Source organism: Mastigoproctus giganteus, chromosome 14 (genome assembly GCF_048544385.1).
Source record: "Mastigoproctus giganteus isolate SK-2022 chromosome 14, ASM4854438v1, whole genome shotgun sequence".
In the NCBI taxonomy this organism is placed as follows: domain Eukaryota; kingdom Metazoa; phylum Arthropoda; class Arachnida; order Uropygi; family Thelyphonidae; genus Mastigoproctus; species Mastigoproctus giganteus.
Genome location: NC_143588.1, coordinates 120,618,876 through 120,642,762, shown reverse-complemented (window position 1 = coordinate 120,642,762; position 23,887 = coordinate 120,618,876). Strand labels below are relative to the sequence as shown.

General features: G+C 35.9%; 1 protein-coding gene across 5 annotated transcripts in view; it reads left to right on the top strand.

The window, feature by feature from the left end:
* The first annotated feature begins 468 nt into the window (after positions 1–468).
* Positions 469–23,887, top strand: part of wap (DDB1 and CUL4 associated factor wap) — a 270,305-nt gene continuing 246,886 nt past the window's right edge. For 3 of the 5 annotated variants that reach the window (XM_090388983.1, XM_090388979.1, XM_090388980.1), the window contains exon 1: positions 469–653. The gene's annotated coding sequence lies outside the window, so the exon portion shown is untranslated. The other 2 variants (XM_090388982.1, XM_090388981.1) reach the window with 2 other exon arrangements.

The following is a 23,887-nucleotide window of genomic DNA, read 5'->3' as shown; positions in this document are numbered from 1 at the left end:
GATGTAAACTTCTTTTCAGTGTTGACATTTTTATATTTTCAAATAACTAAAGGGTGAAATTATAATTCACCCTTTAGTTATTTTTAGGGGTGAAAGGTACTTAAGGGGTGAAATTATAATTTCACCCCTTAAGTACCTTAGTTATTTGTTTTCCCTTCCCCCTTTATTTTGCTTCTTTAATTCTTTATTTTGTTCGTAAGAATTATGGAAAATCAGTAAAAGAAATTATCCAAGGATATGTTAGATGCTCCCCATATTTTCAGTATAAATCGTGCAGTGACTTATTACAGGATTAGCTCATTTGGAAAATTAATTCAAAGGTGCAATGCGTTTTATACCAAGTGTACAATATTTTTATTCCCCATTAAAAAAATAAAGAACAACGAGGAAAAAAAAAAAAAAAAAATCGTGGTATGCATGTTACCATCCATGTTTTCGCTTCAGTCATTGGACGCTGTAGCATACCATTTTCATTTTGACCGGTGTTGAGTCTAGACATCGTCTTTTGATTTTTTTTTTTTTATTTTTCGAAATCCGAGGTTTGGTTATGAAAGTAGAGTTTACATAAATAAGCGGATGTAGTTAAGGTCAATTCATCTTTTTCATAATGCTGTTCTCGATGAAATCGTCGTGAAGAAGTAACCTGGTACGAGGTCAGTGATTCACCTCTACTTTCAGTTAAATGCATGATCCATCCCGCTTAATGTTCTTGAGTTTCCAAGTAAAATCTTAAGGGACGAAAGAGAAACGTTGTGTGCTATTTACCGAACTCTTCCTCTTCCCAATGTCGTATGTGCATTTTAATATTTCACATATTAAATTTTCGATTAGCTCGTGTGAAAACTGTCATTTCATATCGAGATTTAGGTGGTCCTAAATTTAATTTGCAACGAGATAATTGTTTTGGAATGGAACGTTGTATGTTTTGATTTGTGATTAGTGTGCTAGTTCAGTGGAATAGTGTGGAATGTAATCTTGTAATTCAGTTAAAATGCAAATGTTGCATAATATCTATCATTTGCGTGAAATTTTCGTGTAATGCGACTTTGATGCTATGCCTAATATTTTCAGTTGATTCTGCATTACGCACATGCATGCATCCCACGTAAATAGTGGCTTCCAAAAGGTTAAAGTTATCTGTCACAGTAAAACTAATGGTGAATCTATTTTCCTGAGTAGAATTTTTACAGAAAAAAAAAAAAAAAAAACGGGGAGGATTAGAACTATATGGTGTGTTAATGTGGAAATATTTTTTTTTATTCATCACATCACTTTTCGTGTAGAGTTTATTCTTTTCAGAATATGTATTTTTTAAATAACTGAATTTGGATTTAGAATTCAGTTTGACATTTTACTGATAAAATATCCTCATGAAATTGCAATCGCGGCAAGTAATTCTGATCAAATCATTCAGTACCTTGAGTTTTGGAATAGGAATTGAGCTTGGTGATATTTAGTTCTAAAAAAAGTATTCAGGCGTAATTATAGTTGTGAATATTGTCAGAAATAAATAATTTCTATTCATAGATTTTGTGTATATGAGCGTCAGTCTCGCACGTTGTGGAAGCGCTGTGCCTTGGGTCACAACATGAATAGCCCCAAACCGAAGTTTAGATTAGTATGCCTTTTTGTTTTTATATGAAACCCATACAACATAATCTCCCGCGAGATTTTATGCTTTTGTAAAAAAGATTGAAATCACTGTATTATATCACTGATAATTAAAAAAGGACGCTAATTGTTATTTGACATGTTTGTTTTCCAAAACTGAAAGGACAAGATCTACAGTGTATTACTAGAAATTGAGATTGATTGTGAAAAATGAGGAACCTTGCCAGGTTACTAGAGACCTTCAGCTTTTCCTGTTGTTATTGACATATGATAGCCATATTAGCATAGTTAGTAATTATGTTGCTAGTATTTAATTTCTAATTGTTTGTGAATACTTTATGATACTACTTAGAATGTGCTGTTATAAGAAAATTTTGTTTTAGAGCAGTTTGATGAGAACACTTTTCTTTTGTTCCCCTCCTGTTTTCAATATAATCCTCTCTTCTGTTATACTTCTGTTTTGTACCAGACAGCTTAGGTGAGTTTGAGAGGAGTTTATTTTTTTTCCAAGAAACAACTCTCAAAGTCACCTAAGCTGTCTAGTACAAGAAAAAGAAGTATAGCAGAAGTTCCTTTACATGTAAAATAGTTAATAGTTCACAATGGCAAAACCTGGTATACATCAGATTTGTTATGGAAAGTCTCAGAGTTCTTGGATTTGATTAAAAAATTTTTTTCAATGTACTGTAGTTTATTTAGTTTTTTGTAATACATTTGACACTTTCCATCTGATTAGAAAGTTGAGTTTCAGTATATGAAATGTCCTTCCCAGCTGTTCTTTCCTTCTTCTCACCAAGCATCATAAGACACTTTGTTCTTGTGATCAGATTATGTCTGTAATTTGTTCACCTGCAAATTACAGACATAATCAGTCTACGGCAAAGGTTCCCAAACTTTCATACCATGTGATTTCATAAATTTTATATTCTCCATCTTCTAGAACAAAAATAGATTTGACAAAATTTAGCTATGAGTATACATACTTTATAAATTGATATATACTAGAGTACATTTTTTTTTTTTTCTTTTTAGAGTACATTTAATTTCAAAGATTGAAATAAAATATGCTTCATACTTGGATTAGCAGAATGGTTTGTCCATATTTTGGACAAAATATGGACAAACATGGGGTTGCCCATAACAGTAACTGAAGAAGCATTTTGGAATACATCCAACTTGTACCTTGTCACAGATGGGGTATTGCAGCTGTTGACTGAACCATGTTCCACTCCTTTCAGCAAAGAAACAAAGTACAGTTATGTTTGACTCTGGATCACCAATGTTGGACAGTGGATAAAATTGGATTAACATTGCCTGTTCTGATGAAACCTTGTTCTTGCTATATCACATTGATGGACTGACCAGAATATAGCAAAAACAGCATGAATTCATGGATCCATCTTGTCATGTGTTATAGTTGTGATCTAGCACCATTATCTGTGGTGCTAGCTACTGTGGTGTAATGATGCCAGGAGTCTTTTCGTGGTGCCTTTGCACCCCTTGATAAAAGTGGATCAATGTTTGGATGCTGAAGGTTATCTGGATATTGTTTCCAACCAGGCATATCCCTTTGTGGCTGTGGTATATCTGTCTGCAATTGGTTTCTTCCAGTAGATAATGTGCCATGCCACATGGCCAGAATTGTACCAGAACTGGCTACAGGAACAAGGGTGAATGAGTGAACATGACTGTGGTGTGTTCTTTATTCACCAGACGTCAATCCAATTGCATATATCTGAGATGTGGAATGTGCTCTTCTGAGTAGAGATCTGTAACCATCCAGTTTACAACAACTGTGAAAGCAGTTGCATCGGCATGGACTAGCATACCTGCAGGATGATTTCGATGCCTCCACAAATCCAGGCTGTTCTTAGTGCTAAAGGGAGGTTTGTTTTCTATTAGGTAGACGTACACTAATAAAATGGCCACTTAGTGTATAATGCTGAGTTCACTCGTGTGGGCAAGAAGAAGGAACAAATTAAAATTATATATTTATTATTTTGATTTTAGCAAATGCAAGCCAGACACACACACACACACACACACCCCTACTTGTAAATTATTATTAATTTTATTTTAATCAGATGGTAGGTTTTGTTCATGATTAATAGATTTCTGCATTATTTTGGGAAGATTTGAGGTAAGTTTAGTGAGATAATTGGAAGGGAGGGAGTTCTCAGCCTTTTTAGGAATTAACTGGATATATGCAAGCTCTCATGCAGAAACACACTAGTGGAATAAGAGTGTAAAAAGGAGACAAAACAGGCCTGTGCTCTGGAGGTTTTAAGAGAAAGTGGACATATACAATCAGGACCTGGAAGTTGCGTTGCTATCAGGATTGTTCAGGGTTCTAATGTCTTTCTGTTAGAAAACAAAGGAAACCATTGAATGGATGTAGTACAAAAAAGATTTACTGAAATTGATGAAAGAGTTTGAGGAAAAATAAGTCATCTTAATCTTTAGATGATGACTTATTATTATGATTAGAACCATTAGGATGTAATGATGGTGGAAGTATGGATGGGCAGAAGCTGCAGCTAACCTAACATAACCTAACCTAAGCTTTGGCTAGAAGCCAGGAGGTTTGTCTTACATTTGATCAAGAAACAAGTTTCGTACTCTTAGCTTCTTGGCCAACCAGGCTAGCCGAGTGGGTAAAGTACCTGCCCGGCAACCCAAAGGTCGTGGGTTCGATTCCCGTCTCGGGCTTGGATCAAAGTACTGCAAAAACCTTGGGAGGTGCAATATGGCCACAGAAGCCGATGCGCCAACAACTATCAAATCAATCAAACTTAGCTTCTTCAGACTTGAGTTTGGATCAATATAGTGGCATAGTGTTTTGTGGAAGGCGCCACCGGTGGTTTCCCACATCTGCGCCATGGTACTTTGTGAAGAATTTACAGAATCTCTGTAAAAGCCAGAAAAAGTGTGGTGTCTGGTTTGTGACAGAGTTGTGCTGTGTTCTGTTGTTCTGTCTCTGGCTGCTTAGCCGCAAGGCCCCTAAGGGAACCCCACGTTGCCCGCCACCACCACTGGGAGGTGAGCCAGGCTGCCCATTATACTCTGGCTGGCCTCCGCCAGGGTTGCCTGAGCTTCCTGATAGCGTAGCTACCCTTTTTTCGGGCCCGGAGACAAAGAACATGCTCGGGCCCCTACTTAATTAATGAAAATTGCAAAAACAGGAGACAGCCAAAGACATCAGGCCCCTAAAGGGCCCGGGGCCTGGAGGCAGTTGCCTTGCCTGCCTACATGGTAGCTACGCCACTGGTTTGGATGTACAGTAAAATCTTGTTAATACAAACTTGGTTTATACAAAGTACTTGTTTATATGAAGCACTACCATTCCTCTGTGAAAGGATAGACTTTTCTGTGTAAATATATTTGTTTATTACAAAATTTGGTTAATATGTATTACAAAATTTGTTTTCACCCTGTGAGAAATAAATATTGTTATTTTGTATGTTTAATACAAATCTTGGCACAGTTGTCCGATTATTACACCTATTATTGCCTCTGGCCACCCAGTTCCCTGCTTTTCAAATGATGGTATTGACTTGTTAGAAGAATTGACTTTTGTGTAAACAGAACCAGTTTATGGTAGCTACAATGTAAGTGCACTCTGAAAAATGTCATTGGGAAGGATGAGCTATTAAATTAATAAAAGTATAAAAACAGTTTTTTTTTTTAAGTTTTTTACATACACTCCCTCACTCTCCTTAGAATTAAGGTCAGTTGCAATTGTTACACCAGTTCAAAGAGTGTTTTGCTACAGTAATCTATTTTTGTGCCATTTTATCTGAGCTGATGTCTTTTTTTGGAACTTGTCTTTAAATTAATTTAAAGTTTGTTTATATTAAATGTCATCTATCAGTGTTGTGGTGACAAAATGTGAGCCGGTGGAATTAAGCCTGGAAATTAAACTGAAAATTATATAAGAGGCTGATAGGATGGATCGAAGCAAAATGGACGTTGCAAAGGAATACATCCCTTTACTGATTTTATTTCCAATGCCGAAAAACCAAAAAAAACGAAGTGCGTTGACGCTGGAGCAGTGATTAAAAAACAGGAAACAAATTCGTGTTGCAAAACACGAGGAGCTTGAAACAAAACGTTTTGAGTGGTACCAACAAATATGTGATCTAATTTGCCAATATCAATCAGATTTTGCAAGAAAAGGCAAATTATCCAGCTCAACAACATAGAATTAGTGACTTCAAATGCAGCAGCTGGGCCAAAGATTTAAAAACAGGAATAACTTGGTTTTGCGAAATATTTGCAGCGAGTCTGGATTAGTCAACAAAGAAAAGGCTACAGACTGATTGTGTTCTGTACTGTCCCTTTTTGAAAAATATGAGGCAAAGGATATTTTTAATCCTGACGAGACAGGTTTTTATAATTTACTGCCAAACAAAAGCATTTGCGATTCGAGGAGACACTTGTTGTGAAGGAAAATTATGTAAACAAAGTCTCGCTGTTATGCTGCATTTCTGATGGCAATACAAAACTACTCCCACTTGTGATTGGTAAGTTTTCCAAGCCAAGATGTTTTAAAAAAGTTAACCAACTTCCCTGTGATTATGAAGCCAATAGACATGCTTAGCTTATGGTCAAAATTTTTCAGTCTTGGTTATCAAAAGTGGTCAGAAGAATGGCTTCAGAAAAAAGGAACATTTTGATAATTCTAGATCATGGTACAGCACATTTTGCTGGGACACTTTAAGTTGACAAATATACATTGTTGATTTTACCTCCCATCACCACCAGTTTTTTGCAGCCACTAGATCATGCCACTATGATCTAGTGGCTGCAAACTATGAACTAGATCATGCACAAAGGTGGTGCAAAAGTTTTTGCCAGTATTATTGAGGATACCTTAAAGGTTCAGGGAAACTGCTAGTTAGGGGGGATGTGGGTAATACTGACATGCGTTTATCTGATAATATTGGTCAATGTAACTTGCACATACCTTAAGAGTTCTTATCTGTTACCCCAACTGGACGTATTATCTAGATGTTCTGGGGACAAAGAAGTTTCATGTGAGCGGGTAGCTAATATCAGGGAAGAGAGCCTAAAAAACTTCAAGGGTTGTGTTAGGGTTGTTAAATATACAAGAACAGTAAATCTTAATTGTTTATACAGTAACGTTAGAAGTGTCGTCAATAATATGAGCGAATTCGAACTGCTGGTTAAAGTAACGCGGACATAATAGGGCTTACAGAGACGTGGTGTCACCCGGAAATTGGGGATGATGAGTTTCAGTGCGGCTTGTATAATGTATTTAGGAAGGATAGAGTAAATAGAAGGGGGTGGTAGGGTAAAGCAGCCTGAGTGCGATGATAGCTTTCCTGGATTCACACATTTCACATGCTAGTATAGAGTCTGTATGGTGTGAGATAGTTGGAAACAAAGGTATAATGCGAGTAGGAGTAATCTACAGACCAGGTGATTGTGAAGATTATGACAAAAGCCTCTACATGCAAATGGAATGGGCAAGTAAGCGTCAATGCCTTATTATGGGTGATTTCAATTTGCCTCTAATTGATTGGAGTAAATGGGAAGGAAACTCGACATGGGGAACAAAATTTTTAAATCAACTAGATGACTGTTATTTGTATCAACATGTCAGGGAAAGTACTAGAGAAAAGAATATCCTAGACCTCATCATCACACATGAATCAGATGACATAACAGGGCTGACAGTAGAGGAACCAGTAGCAGGAAGTGATCACGGAGTTCTACGGTGGATGATGACGAGAGAGGTAGCAGAAGTAAAAGGCAAAGGAATGGGTTTTAATTTCAGAAAAGGAAATTACGATGCCTTAAGGTACTACATGGCCTCTATTAACTGGCCTCTATTAACTTCATTCTCAGTGCGATTTCTCAGAAGAAATCGCACTGAGAATGAATACAATTGAACTGTGGTATGCTTTTAAAACATTAATCACAGATACCTTGAATGCGTATATACCATTAAAAAAATACTCCACGAGAAGGGTTCCAAGTTGGATGAATAGTGAAGTTGCCACATTACTTGAGCAGAAAAAGGTGGCATGGAAAGGTTACAGAGCAATAAAAAGTACTGAAGCCTATAACAGCTACAAGGTGATCTGTAATAGAGCCACAGAAAAGGTTCGACAGGCAAAGGCAGTTTGAGAAATCACTAGCAAACAGAGCAAAGAGGGGGGGATAAAGAATTCTTCACATATAAATGCCAAGAAGAGCAGGACAAACCAGATCGGACCTTTACGTAAGGGAAAGGGGATAGTAATAAATACACCAGCTGCCGTTGCAGATGAACTCAACAGTTATTTTGCATCGATATTTACAAATGAAAAGCCTTTTGTGGCAATGGGAAATTGTGGGAGCGAAGTTAAAAAATATGTAATTAATGATATTGAAATTTCGCAAGATTATTTAATGAAAAAACTTTCGAGCCTACAGGCCAGTAAGGCTCCTGGAGTTGATGGAATATACCCTATAATCTTAAGAGAGGCAGCAAGCGAGTGCATTGAACCATTGAGGCTAATTATCCAAGCATCACTAGACTCTGGGGAGATTCCCTTGGATTGTAAAAGTGCAAATGTATCTCCCATACATAAGGGTGGCTCTAAAAGTGAAGTTGGAAATTATCGACCTGTCAGTCTGACTTCAGTAGTAGGGAAAATCATGGAGGCAATGATCAAGGGCGGAATTCAGGATCATTTGGATCGAATTGAAATTCTCAAGGATACTCAGCATGGTTTTGTAAAGGGAAAATCATGTTTAACAAATCTGGTTCGCTATTTCGAAAGGGTCACTCACGAGCTGGATTTAGGGAATAATTTCGACATTTATTTAGATTTCAGCAAAGCTTTTGACTCAGGCCCACATGAGCAGTTCCTTTATAAGCTGGAACATGTTGGAATTACTGGGAAAATCCTTAGATGGATAGAAGGATGGCTTCAGGGCAGGAGGCAGAGGGTTGTGATAAATGGCTATTCCTCAGATTGGGTTGATGTAAGAAGTGGGGTTCCCCAAGGATCACTATTAGGACCACTGTTGTTTTTAATTTTCATAAACGACATTGATGAAGGGATAGAGGGCGTGATGTCTAAATTTGCAGATGACGTTAAAATTGGTAGAGTAGTTAATGATCACTGTCAAGCTGAGCTTCTTCAGAGAGACCTAGATCGACTTCAAGAATGGTCAGAAAAATGGCAGCTGTGCTTTAATCCAACAAAGTGTAAGATATTACACCTGGGAAACAGTAATCCCAAAAAAACTTATTCACTTGGTGGAGTTTAACTAAACCCAGTACTGGAGGAAAGGGACTTGGGTGTTACGATATGGTCATATGAAATTCTCTGAGCATTGTAAACAGGTTGCAAGGAAGGCCCATGGTGTCCTATCGATGATCTATTGAACTTTTGCAAGTAGATAGGGACGTGATAATCCCATTATATAAGGCTTATGTTAGACCACACTTGGAATACTGTGTTCAAGTATGGAGACTGCACCTAAAGAAAGACATAGAGCTTCTTGAAAGGGTGCAAAGAAGGGTAAGTTGCCTGGTGAGATCGGTGGCAGAAGGGCGTCCTTATGAAGAAAGACTTTGAATATGTGGGTTGCAGAGTTTGGAAACTAGACACCTTAGAGGAGATTTGATTGAGGTGTTTAAGGCTCTGAGAGGCATCAGTAAAATGAATGAGGACAAAATTTTCAAGATTATAAATGATGCTAGAACTAGGGGACATAAATTCAAGTTACGGGGGGAAATGTTTAGATTGGACTGCAGGAAGTTTTATTTTAGCCAGCGAGTTATAAATTACTGGAATAAGTTGGCTTCATGGGTGGTAGAGGCTGACAGTTTGGGGAAATTCAAAGGTCATCTGGATAGTACTTTCGGGTAAGGGAAGCGCATAGGATGATAGGTTTAATTTCCTTTTTATTTATATTTTATTTTATTTATATATATATATATATATTTTATTTATTAATTATTATTATTTAATTATTTATTTTATTTATTTATTTTTTGTTTTTATCATTGTTTTGTTTGGATTTTTTTTTTTTTTTTTGCATGGTGCAAGAAAGCCATAGGCTTTCTTGCACCATGCGGCCGTTACTAATACTAAATACTATTTATAACCTGAAGAGAGCATATAGAGCCTGCCTGATAAGGTACTTGATAGCATAGAAGGTGGGCACAATTGCAGCCAAATTGTAATGTTTTGGATGCTATCCATAATCTTGCTATTGCTTGGGATAGTATTGCATCATGTGTAATAATCAACTGCCTCAGAAAAAGTGGCATTGGAGAGAACAAGACTTCAGTTCTGCAAATTGCATTTCCTGGAAAATAGGCACCACTTCCAAGGAGACCCCAGTTGAAGTGGTTAATGGATTGAATAAACTTAATGTTTCTTATTCTTTCTTGGACACATACAAAGGGGTGTAAATTAGTATTAATGTAGAGGCATATGATGCAAGAAAGCAAACTTCTACAGCATCAGCAAAATAAAATAAAAAATAAATAAAATAACCCTTCCCATTTCACTCATCCATTCATTACAGATGTTTGTCTAGTTCTGCCTTGAATTTATTTAAGCTGTCAACTACAATGATAGATGGAAGTTTGTTCCAGCAAGCAACCATCTGCTGGCTAAAGGCAAATTTCTGCACATCTATAAATGGTGTCAGCTTACACCTGCTAAACTGCTTTAGCCCTTTTGACTGGTATGATGTCATTGGATTTACTTTTGATTTACAAAGGACGAACTTACTTCATAGGCCGAGGCATACTGCTACTTTCAGGAGGCCACATTTATGTAAACACTGATTGCATATCTGAAAAACTTAGGTGTTGGAATTATTTTCTTTTTCAGTGGCAATTTCGTTAGTCTTCCAATGACAAGGGCTCTGTTACAAGAAACTTTTTGCCTGTAGTGCATAATACTATGGATAAAATATTTCTTAAATGGCACCGCTCTGTACTGATCTGTGGTAGCTTCACAGCACTCTTTGATGTCTTCGAACCTGGATATGAAGAAAAACTGTTTTGCTAATTATTAATAATTTCTGGCTTTTCAAAATTTTGCCAAAGCGGCCAGCCTTTACTTAGAGGAAATTTTTGTGCTAGCAGACACCACTTTAAACAACTATTGAACTTCCACAACAACAGATGGAAGTTTGTTTCAGCAAATTTGTTTGTTTCAGCTTATAACTACAAAAAAAAGTTTCTTGCATATCCTTTTGCTTCTGCATGAATTCCAAGGCTGTCATGTTTGAAAATCATAAGAGTATGAAGCATTAGTAGAGGCACATGATGCAAGAAAGCAAGCTTATACAGCATCAGCCAAAAAAAACCCCTTCCCATTTCACTTATCCATTGTCTAGTTCTGCCTTGAATTTATTTATATTTTTAGCTATTAACTTCCACAACAACAGATGGAAGTTTGTTTCAGCAATCAACTACCTGCTGGCTGAAGGCAAACTTCGTACGTCTATTCTACAACAGCCTTTCCTCAGTTTGAATCTATCCCCCCTCAGGTTCTTAATCTGAGTAAGCGGAAGTGTTCCATCAGCATTGAGCCTGCCCAAACCATTCAAGGCCTTATACACCTCGATTGGATCACCTCTCATGTGCCTAGTCTCTAGATACTTCAACTTGCAGAACTTAAGCCTCTCTTGGTAAGAGCACTCCTTTGTTCCTCTCACCAATCTTGTTGCCCTTCTCTGTACACGCTCAAGTAAATCTACATCCTTCCTAAAATGAGGCTTCCAGACTTGTATGCAATACTCAGTGTGGCCAGACCATTGCCTTATACAAGGGGATAATCACCTCCTTATTCCTGCTCGCAAAATTCCTGTATATCATTGACAAAACTCCATGATGTACTCTGGCAGCCTGTCTGTGCTGCTCAGAAAACTCCATATCGGACTGCACAATTACCCCATGGTCTTTTTCGAATCCACTACCTTGAGTGTAATACCACATAGTTGGTAACTTTCTCTGGTGTTACTGCTACCCATATGCAGTACTTTGCATTTGCCAATGTTAAACTTCAGTTGCCACTTTTCAGCCCATCTACCCAACTTTTAATAAATTTAAAATATCTGCACAAAAGCTTTTCTTCAATCACTATTTTGCTTTTCAGGCATGGCTTCATTTCTCATCACTAGACCATAGAGTCATTCATTCACATTGGGATTTACTGTGGGTTTTCAGGTGATGAGTAAATTATTTGATCTTGGATAGGGAATTGTATTTTTTGTTCTGTGTATATTAGATCCAGCTGAGAATTTTGCTCGTTCAGTGCTAATAGTTTTTGGCTGTTAGCACTTAATGAATGTAAGACTATCTAAAATTTTCGTTTGTTGTGTAAAATTATTGTATGATAACACGAAAAAATTATTGCAAAGCACAAGATTTGATACTATTGATATTCATAATTACAATAATATACTTTCCTTTTAATATTGTGGGACAGCCATTTCATGGCTATCCCAGAGTATTAAAATAAATAGTAAATAACTTCGAAATTGATAACCCCCAAAAAGCATATCCTGCAGTCAGCTGTGCATACTGACTGCCATAATCAGGTTTACAATTTCATTATGGCAGTCAGTATGCAGCGTTCTGCTGACTACAGGATATGTTTTTTTTTTTTTAATTGTGTGTGACAGGTTATGGATTTGAATGCATACATGCATTCAAAGCTGTCACAGTGCTTTGACTGTCCCAATTTATATAACATTTATTATTTTATGTATTGTTTTTAATTATTAACATTTAGAAATACCAGGTTTGCTTCTCATGTTTTCAGTTGAATAGGGTGTAGTGTGAGTGGCCATTCATTATATGCACTATTTAAAATAACTAAATGCAACAAGACATAATTTGTTAAGAGTAAGAGTTTAATATCTATATAATATATCGGTGTAGGTACACCATAGATAACTCTTAAGAAACTACGATTGTAGTGGGAAGGCATCATTTACTCTGTATCTCATATTGTGCTCTTCCTTTACAATGCATTGCCGTGGTATTGCACTACCTCGAATAAGTAATTTTCACTAATAGAGAAGACTATTGTTATTTATTCTCAGTGAGTACCACCACCCAGACGGCACCGTTTCAAAGCAATTAGCCTATCATCGGTGGGTGGGCAGGTACCCTGATATACCAGGCTGCACTACCATTGTAGTTTTTCTTAAGAGTTATCTATGGTGTATGTACACCAATATTATATAGATATTATATCCACTAATATTTACCAGAGAGAGAGAGAGGGGCCCCTCAAAATGAGTGTTTCATTACTATTTCTCTCATGAACCTCATTGAAGCTTTCAAGTTATTCTTAAACACACCCAATTTTAAAGTTTTGAGATCAGTAATGATTCAACACAGATGTCACGTTTAAGTATATAGCATGCTATCTGGTAATCACTTATTCATGAAATTTTTACTTACTGTGATAGAATTTGGCAAGGAATAAATATACACCACATTATGGGTTTTTTTCCCAAGCCTCGGTAACATAGATGCTACTGTTTTATTCAATCCAACAATACTTTCTGATTTTTAATGATTATTTTTTGGTTTTCTGAATATTTTTCCACTTTTTTTTTCTTTTTTTCTGTGCAGCAATTACAGCATGTTTGTTTTGCTTTTTTAACATCTGTTATATAAGTAGAATAAATACGTTAAGTTTTAATTGTTTGTTTATTTACTTATTTATTTATATACATGTTTCTCACATACAGGGCACACAGACCCTAAATAAAGGTAAGAATGCTAGGAATTACATAAAATACAAAATAGTAATATCAATATAGAACTAGAATTAAATTATATACAAAATATAGAACTAGAATTAAAATATATACAAAATTTATATTAAGAAAACAGAGTAAGGAGCAAATTCTTATAGATAGATGGATTAAGAGTAAAATCAATATTGTAATAATACATTACCTGAAGGAAACAAAACAGAGGACTGCTAAGTAAATGATGAGCACGAGGAACAGGCAGTGAGAAATTAAGTTTAAAACAAGAATTCAAACGGAGTATAGCGAAAGGTATTTGTTCAAGAAGAGATGGAGAATCAATAACACAGTTTATGATATTGTAAACAAAAAGAGACCCATGGAGTTGTCGTCTAGAGTGAAGAGCAATGATTCTGAAGCGACCACAAAGAACTCCATAATTTTGATGGCAAAAGGCAATGTGATTTCGATAGCATAAGAATTTAATGAATTTAATTTGAATTCTCTCAAGTCTGTGAGAAAGATATTCCTGTTGTGGGGACCAGATAATATCACAATAATCAAAAATGGGAAGTATAAGCTGCTTGTAGAGAAGAATTATAACTTTATCACTCTTGAAAACAGAGGAAGAATGCTTGATTAATCCAAGAAGTTTAGAAGTATGAGATATTACATGATCAATGTGGGAAGAGGGATGAAAGTCAGATTGAAATAGGACACCTAAATCCATGAATGAATCAGTACTTGCAGTAGTAATTTTACTGTAGTTATTTGAAAAAAACACTTTAACCTGAAAATATTAAATTGCATTACTGTACTAAAAAATAAACTTCTATTAGAACTTGCTTACAGTAAGCATTGGCTTTACCTGCTGTGATATAGTTTTACTACATGTTGCCTGAAAAGTAGGTCTATATTCCACTATTTACAGAGCAATTCTGAAGTACAATACTTCATAATACTGTAAATATATGCTGACAAATTGAATAGGTATTTTGTATCTACATTCACACATGAGGAATTCTTTAGGAAGGGGATGCCAGAAGTTTATCAAACTGATAGGGAGCTAAATGATTGTGATAACTGAGAGGAAAGTGGAAGAGAAATTTTTGAAGATAACTATAAAAAGGGTGCCTGAGGTGGATAGGATCTGTCCAGTTATATTAAGGAAGTAGAAAACGAGATAAGCAAACTCCAATCATAATTATGATAGCAACTTTGGATTCAGGCAAGGTCCCTGTGGACTGTAGATTAGCATTAGCAAGAGCACATGATGCAAGAAAGCAGGCTTATATAGCATCAGCCAAAAAAAAAAAAAAAAAACACCCCCCCCCTTCTCATTTCACCCATCCACTTGCTCCAAATGTTTGCCTAGTTCTGCCTTGACTCTGTTTAAGCTATCAACTTCTACGACAGTTGGAAGTTTGTTCCAGCAATCATCCACCCGCTAGCTAAAGGCAAACTTTCGCACGTCTATCCTACAACTGTCTTTTCTCAATTTGAATTTATGCCCTCTCGGGCGATTATTATGAGCAAGAGGAAGAATCCCATGAGCATTGAGCATGCTCAAACCATTCAAGGCTTTATGCCACTCAATCAGATCACCTCGCAGGTGCCTAGTCTCCAGACACTAATTAAACCTTTCTTTGTAAGAGCAACCCTTTGCTCCATTCACTAATCTTGTTGCCCTTCTCTGTACTCATTCCAACAGCTCTACATCCTTCTTAAAATGAGGCCTCCAGACCCCTGTATACAGTACTCAAGGTGTGGCCTGACCATTGCCTTATACAAGGGGATAATCACCATCTTATTCCTGTATATCATTTTTGACAAGACACCATGAGCTACTCTTGCAGACCATCTGCACTGCTCAGAAAACTTCATATCTGCCTGCACAATAATTATCCCCAGGTCCTTTCCACTCTACCTCTGTGAGCGTAGTACCACACAGTTGATACGTTACTCTGGGGTTACTGCTTCCCATATGCAGCACCTCTCAATCCATCGCTCAACTTTTCTAGATCCTGTTGTCGAAGCGTACTGTCATTAACAACCCTGCTGACCTTCGCATTGTCTGCAAACTTTAACATTAAGCATGATATACCATCATCAATATCATTAATGAATACAGAAAACAACAATGGGCCCAACACTGAACCCTGGGGGACTCCACTAATAATATTAGTCCACGAAGAGCTGTGTCCATTGACTACCACTCTGTCTTCTCCCACTCAACCATCCCTTTATCCATAGCAGCAATTTGCCTCCGATGCCACACTGCTCCAATTTGTGCAGCAGTCTTCCATGTGCAACAGTATCAAAAGCCTTTCTAAGATCTAAATATACGATATCAAAATTATTCTTTGTATCCAGTTCCTTTGTGACTACATCATCGTATCCAATCAAATTGGTCAGACAAGACTTCCCCTTAGCAAATCCCAAGCTGTGTCCGAGCTGTAACTGAAGTTTTGTCTAGATGATCCTGCAATGCTGCTTTAATCAGTGCCTCCATTAATTTCCCTGGAACAGAAGTTAAAATTACAGGTCTGTAATTACCTACATCTCCTTTTGATCCTCCATTGTGGATTGGGGTCATATTTGTAATTTCCAATCCATGGGTACCTCCCCTGAGTCCAAGGAAGCTCTCATAATTATGGCTAAGGGTTTTGTTAGCTTAACTTCTGTTCCAGCATAAATAATGGAGTCACTGGCTAAGAATGAATGTAGGACATCTAGACAGGAATGCTTGTCAGTGGACACTGCCATTTGTGGACTGTTATTAGTAGAGTCCCCTAGGATTTGGTGCTGGGCCCATTGTTGTTTACTGTTTTTATTAATGATATTGATGAAGGTACATCAGACTTAAAGTTTAAGTTTGCAGATGATATAAAGGTTGGCAGGGTAGTTAATGACAGTAATCAAGGTAAACTACTACAAAAAGATCGAGAAAAATTGGGCAGATGGGCTGAGAAATGGCAGTTGAAGTTTAACATTGACAGATACAAGGTACTACATATGGGTAGCAGTAATCCCACATTAACATACTGCTGTGTGTTAGTACACTCAGGGTAGTGGAAAATGAGGAACTGGGGTAATTGTGCAGTCATGTATGAAGTTCTCTGAGCAGTGCAGACAAGCTGCCAGGACAGCTCATAGGGTTTTGTGCATGATATGCAGGAACTTTGCTAGCAGGTATAAGGAGGTGATTATCCCATTGTACAAGGCAATGGGTAGGCCAAATCTTGAGTATTGCATACAGATTTGGAGACCTAATTTTGGAAACGTGTAGATTTTGCTTGAATGGGTGCATAGAAGAGTGGCTTGATTGGTGGAGGGAATAAAAAGGTGGTCTTACCAAGAAAAGCTTGATTGAGGTGTTTAAGGATATGAGTGGATTAAGCAAGCCCAATGCTGATGGGATTCTTCCTCTTGCTGAGACTATACAAGTGAGAAATTCAAATTTCTCACTTGTATAGTCAGAAATTCAAATTGAAGAAGGATGTTTGTAGGATCAGTGTGCAGAAGTTCTGACTTCAGCCAGCAAGTATTCATTGTTGGAACAAACTTCCATCTGTTGTTGTGAAAGTGGGTAGTTTGAATAAATTCAAGAAAAAACTAGACAAATTGTTAGAGTGCACAGATTGGTGAATTGGGAAGTATTTTTTTTTATTTTTACTGATGTTTTATAAATTTGCTTTCTAATCATTTGCCATTGCTAATACTAATAGGAAAGAAGGGTTGGCTGTACCAACATAATTATATAATGCTTACCATTTAAAAGAGCAGTGATATGTTAGTCTCTGAGTTTTCTCAGTATGTAGGTTCCTATTGAACTTTTTAAAATAATTTTTAAAGAATAACTTCATTTTCCTTATGGCTTTCTTTAGTTATTGTATGGTATTGATAATAACATTATTTTTAAAGTTTTAACTTTAAAAGAAAGTATAAATAATTGAATTAAAAAGTGTTACAGGTTGTACAGTGTTTAAACAGATTAAAATAATGTATTATATTATTCATAAAACAGATTAAATGAGTTTGCTAATTTGTTTGTGAAAGATATGCCAAATTTTTGAAGTGTAACTGAATCAATATGTTGCTAGTACAGTGTCTGACAGTGCCACTCTAAATTTTTCTTTTAAATTTATAAATGAATCAAATTTGGCCAAAATTAAAAAATTTGTGAAAATTCATGTGAATAATATTTGAAGAAACCTGCATGATGAAAACAAACAGAACTCATTTTTGAAATAAACATTATGAAATAATTCAGAAACGTGGATTTTTTTTCAAAATGCAGAGTAGTGTTATCTTCATGAAAGACTGCTTCATCACATACAATGTCAACAACCCCGGGAGATCTATAAACATGTTCCTACAAGGTAATCCCACAACTTTCTGTGCACATGCCCTCTACATTTGCTGCAGTTTCTGCATGGAGGGTGGTGACTGAAGAGGTACAGGAACTATAATAGTTTGGTTTATTTGTGGGGTTTTATGGCATAGTGGCAACTATGGTCATAATACATGATGCCTGGTATCATGAAGGAAAATAAAAAACAGTGTATCATCATTCCATAAAACCAGAACCAAAGAGATTTAATTAAGAGTTGATTAACCCAATCCAAACATTTTTGTCAGATGTTTTATTGGCAGTCGGCCATATGCAATGTATCCAAGACTTTGGTGGCAGTAATGTCAAAGGAACGTTATCAAGTTTGCATGTAATAAAGTATTCTGAGAGTAGTTCTGTCATTATATGTTTTGATTTATTTATTTATATCTTATACTTAGTGACACAAACTTGAACTGTAGAATTCTGCAAATCTAACTTCAGATTTTTTAATTACAGCCAGCTTCACTTACATATTGATACAAAAAGTGATTCACTATGAAGTCCTACATTAAGATGAACCTGCATTTACCACCTGTTTTATTGATCCCAGTAATAATGTTTTTCCTAATTTTATTTATCACCACAGATTAAACTTGAATAGTTGAAAGCTATGAAATTCTTATTTCCAAACTGAGAACTCTTTTGCCAAAAAGAATACAAGATACTACAATCAAATTGCATTAAACACTACCTCAAGGGAATGGCAATAATTAGGTGCTTAACTCTAAGGAGGTACAAAAAAGGACTGTCCTTCTTCTAGTCAGCTGGAGGTCATTTAGACCTCATGCTCCTTTATTTGAAAAATCAGGAAAAAATAATTCAAAATTATTCACTTTTTTGATGCCAACTATTTTCAATATTTTTGAACACAAGAAATTTAAAAATCATGCACTTTCAACCAATGCCTGCAGTTAGATGACAGTGTCAGTAACAACAGTGTCCACTGCACAAAACATGAAGAGCTTAGGTCAATGTCACAAAGCTAGAGCATTATCACAATTGGAGAAGAGTGCACAGCAGCCAACTCAGTACAGTAACTGTAATTGACAGATGCCAATCAACAAATGCATATGATTAACTTTATTCATGAATTTTTCCTAATTGTGTGATAATTGTGATAATTAACAGATTTCTAGAATTTTCAATGAAGAAATTAAAGAAAACATTTTCAAAAACAACTAAGAGTTTCAGATATATGTGGGAGTAGATGAAGATCATGAATTGCTGAAATACTGTGGATCAAATCAACTTCGCACTCTCCTAACTTGGAGTAAGGCAGATTAATATAGGATACATGCCAATTTTATTAAATTAAATTGTCAACAGAAGGAACTTATTTTTTCTTGCAATAAAAAGCATTTTTAGTTGAGTTATTGAGTTACCTTCTATAACTAGTACCCTCAATTTAACACACTTGTATGGCATCTATGAGTCACCCCTTTTTGTTTGAATTATAAAAAATAACTTTTAGCTTTTTTACTAACTGAAAACAGTGAATTATTAATTACGATTTGCTAAATTCAGTTAAAAATATCGAATTAAAATATACAAGAGAACCAAATAAAGTTTTTATCATATTTTTTTTTAGAATTTAAGGTTACTCATCCACTGGATTCAAAGCGAAACTCATATGGCACCTGACATGTGCAATATATTTGTGTCAGCTATTGAATATTTAGCCACAAAACCAAAACTGTACAAAAAAAGTAGACACCTGTTACTGACATCTCACAGGCACCACATGGGAATGGAAATTGCCCAGAAGATAGATGCCTTCGTATACCTGTCATCTGTTAAACACCAAACAAAAAAAAATAATACATTGTAATTCACAGTATGTCAAAATGAAAACAGAAAATACTGTATAACTTAGAAAATACCAGTAAACAAAAAGGTATGCATATTTAGCTCCTGCTAAATATTGGGAATTGCGAAAGCCTTCTTTTTACCATTTTTCCACAATCTCAGTTCTTCAGCACAGGTTTGGCAAACTTTTTGGAGCCCATTGTTGTCTTGGTCACAGAGTTTCACTCAAATAATCACATACACATTTTTTACAAATTCTGTAATATCTTGTCTTTGCTTGAGGACTACACAAATATAAGTTTGGATTGTTCAAACACTTGCACAAAGACATTTTATAACATTTTTAGCACAAATGTGATATCATAACCTCAAAAATAAACTGAACTTACACTCATAAACACTGCTATCTGGAGCTCTCAAGATAGTCAAGAAAGAAATGACTGAAGGCAGTGTTGCCGACGTGTGAAGGTAGTTTAAAAATTCCCAGCATTTACTCCTAATACATGCAATAATGCAATTCGTGACATCAATTTTAATTGATTTGTGAAAAAATGGTATGTGATTGAAAAACAAAAAAAAGAATAACATTTCTGAAATCAGCGTAAAAAAAAAAAAAAAAAAAGTTCAAAACAGCTATTAGTTTACAAACATCAAAAACCATGCAGAGTGGTGTAATCCATCCCATTGTCTGCTAGTTTTGTAGACAATATGATGTGAGTTGATAACTTGTGCTACTATGCTGTTATGGTATATGTTTTTTGGTCCTTACACAATCAAACTCCCACAGGTGAGAAGGAGTTTGATTCATTTCAGGAATTTCAGAAGAGTTTTATGAGTGGGTTTGATTCTGAATATATGGCACAATTTAATGCATTCTCACCACCTAACAGGGCAGAGTGTGTGTTTCATCTGTCCATAGGTTGTTGTTGAGCCATTCCTCATCCTCTTACAACTTGGCCAGAAATTAGTGCAAAGTCAAGACACATGCCATTGTCATATGCTTTGAACAGCTTTAACCTTTGACATATTATTATTATTATTATTACTAGCCATATATACTTATAGGGGACCTCCAGTTGATGACAAACAACATATACAGTAGTAGCACCTTTTTAATTTCTGCTCCTCTACTGCAGTGAGGATATCAGCATCAGTTTTTAGTACTGGTATGTGGTTACCCTTTACACACTAATTTCATGTGCAGTTATATTGGTATTGCTGCTTTGCTGAAGCATGGACTAGTTTCTCACAGACATGGTATGTGTCAGTAAAAACTTGCTAATTAGGGAATATTGTTAGGAACTGTTGGCATTCCTCAACAGTAGCTCTTGTATTACTGTTACAAAAACCATAAGTTAAGCAGATGCAAGCATCACCTCATTTAAAACCTTTGATGGCATCTTTTCAGTAAAAGCCATAGGTAAACATGTCCAACCCAATTAACATCCAAATGAACACTGTTTACAAGCTCTGGAAACACTTGAGGTATATCTTACTAGCTGCACCGTGATGTATGCTTGGTCAGGTAGTGCTGCAATTGCTAGCAGCTGAATCATGTAATCATCATATTTCTCCACCCATGTGCCATAGTTCCCCCATTTGTCTGGAATTGGACTTGTGTTGATAGAACTTTTATGGTTAAAATTGCTGAAGTAATCCACTTCTGAAATTTAGTAACTTCTCTTGGGATATCCTATCTATATCAAGTAGATTAACAGAGAACTACAGATACTGTAAAGAAAGAATATTTGTAGTTGCATCACTGGCTTCTCATTAGATGTTTCTTTTATTGTCAGTGTCAGTCTGAATTGTCTTCTGTTATATAATTCTGTGTTAGTTATGTGTTTTCTGATAGTCTTTAGTGTGATCTCAGTTGACATTTTTGCCCTTCAATTTTCTCTGCTGCTCATTGAAGATATTTTGTTATATTCAATTTCTCTCTCTCACCTGTGTAAGTTTGTAATTGTTTTTGTTAACCGAGAGAAGGTATCCATTTAGAGGTATAATCTTGCTTTACCTCTCTCTTGAAATTTTGCTTTGAATAACAAATAATTCATGAATCCTCTTCTGTTTTCATGGTATTCTCTTCCTAGTGTGCATGGCACACTTTGGGGTCAAACTGATGGCCTTTTGTGCTTGGGTGGAACGTGATACCACTTTAGTTTGCTTGCTCTTTCTGCGTATTTTTCATATTTTTCTTCTTTATTACAAATTCTATTTGATCAATGAGTTCTCTCTGTTTCTCTCATATTTGTGCAATGCTGCTGACTGTCTCCTTTGTTGCACAAATATTTTGAGGTTATATTTGTTCACGCACATTCTTTTGTGTGTAAGAACAATATGTAGGAGAAGATATTTTGGCATTTTAAATTTGCTATTCATTTTATGATTTTTTTTTTTTTTTTTTTTTTTTTTTTATCTCACAAAGTTCTTGATAGATGTTATTTGGTTAGATGTATGCCTACTTTTATTGATATGGGGATTAAAAATTAAAGTTTAGTATAAGAAAATTAGGTAACTTAATGGCATTTTTTTTCTGAAGTCCAGCTTCCCATTATTTAATTAATTTTTTTTTTTTTTTTTATGTAAACCCCTAAATACAAGAGGTATTAGAACCTGTAGTACTTTAGTTGGGCCAAAGTACATGGGTTGAAGGCTGAGAAGATGAAAGAAATTTGTTGACATTAACTTGAACTTCTGTAGATTGTAATTTTCAGGAAATATGTATGAAGTAGTAGCCAATAAGTAGTAGGAAATATGTATGAAGTAATAGAATTATAGTAACCAATTCAAAAGAATAGTTCCTATGGAAGTATCTATATAAAAGGCAAGAAACAGAGCATTAGGTTTAGTAAAGGCACATGATGCAAGAAAGCAAGCTTATATAGCATCAGCCAAAAAAAAAAAAAAAAAAAACCAAAAAAAAAACCCTTGCATTTCACCCATCCACTTGCTCCAAATGTTTGTCTAGTCTATGAGACAGAGATTGGAGAGACTTTTTCCAATTTCTGTCTCATAGATGTTCTGTTGTGATCTCAGTTGACATTTTGTTGTCATCTCAGTATTCCATTGTAGGGTGGATTTGTGATTTGTATAGAGTTGGGAAGAACGGTAAGAGCAAGAGAAAAAACCCAGTTTTTTAGATGCAGAGGAAGCAATATTTGTAATGTGCTTATGCCAAGTGAGATTAGAAGTCAGGGTAATCCTCAATAGAGATATATGATCTTGTCTAGAAATTGGAGTGTCATCGAAGATTATCATAGGAGCAGAAGAATCCTTTTTGAGAAATATGAGACAGGTCTGAGTTTTAGAAGGATTGAAATCAACTAAGTTGTCTGCCCTGCTGGAGATCAGCATTTAAGGAATTGGCAGTGGTTATTCGGAAAGTTGAAGCTGTTTGCACAAAGCAAGGATTCTCAAACTGGAAGATGGAATGCAGCAGTGTGCTATCATCAGCAAAACTATGGATAGGGATTTCTGGTCAATGGAAGAAGGTCAATATACAAGATGAAAAGGGTGGGAGAAAGAACTGAACTTTAGGGAACACCAGCCTTAGTGGAGATGTTAGAAGACAGAGAGCCATCTAGCATCACTTGAAGTAAGCAGTCAGAGAGAAAACAATACCCGATTAAAAAAACAGTCAGCAAACCGTAGGATGGAAGCTTATTTAGAATACCTTTATGCCAAATATGATCAAAACACTTTGAAATGTCAAGGGCAACTGCTTTAGTTTCACCAAACTTTTCCACTGAATTTGTCCATAGATGGGTAACATTAGCCAGAATATCACCAATGGATCAACATTGGTGGAATCCTTACTTGCAATCATTGATCAGATGGAAGGTTTTTAGATAGTTTGGGTTGGTGGTTAATTGATTTCTCCAATACTTCAGAAAGAGTAGAAGTGCAATAAGACAATAATTGAATGTGAGGGATTTGTTACCTTTTTAGGAACTGGTTGGATATGAGCAAATTTTCAAGCAGAAGGAAAAACACCTTTGGAATAAGAGAGAGAAAAATGTGTTTGGAATGTTTTGAAAGAGATAGTAGAAATTATAGAAGTCAATTCAGAAGAACAGTGCCCATGGAGGTATCTATAGAAGAGGCGTGCAGCAGAAACAGTACATCTATGAGACAGCGAGTGGAGAGACTGTTACAGAGGAGTCATAATTAACCTCTGAATGGCATCTAGAAGCCTGAGACATGTTTCGGGGGCACTGCCCCAGATGTGAAATCAATATTCCATGGTAGGGAAGATTTGCGACTAGTACAGAGTGAACAGCTGTTTGGAAGAAAAGTAACACCGAGAGCGAAAGAGAAAACCAA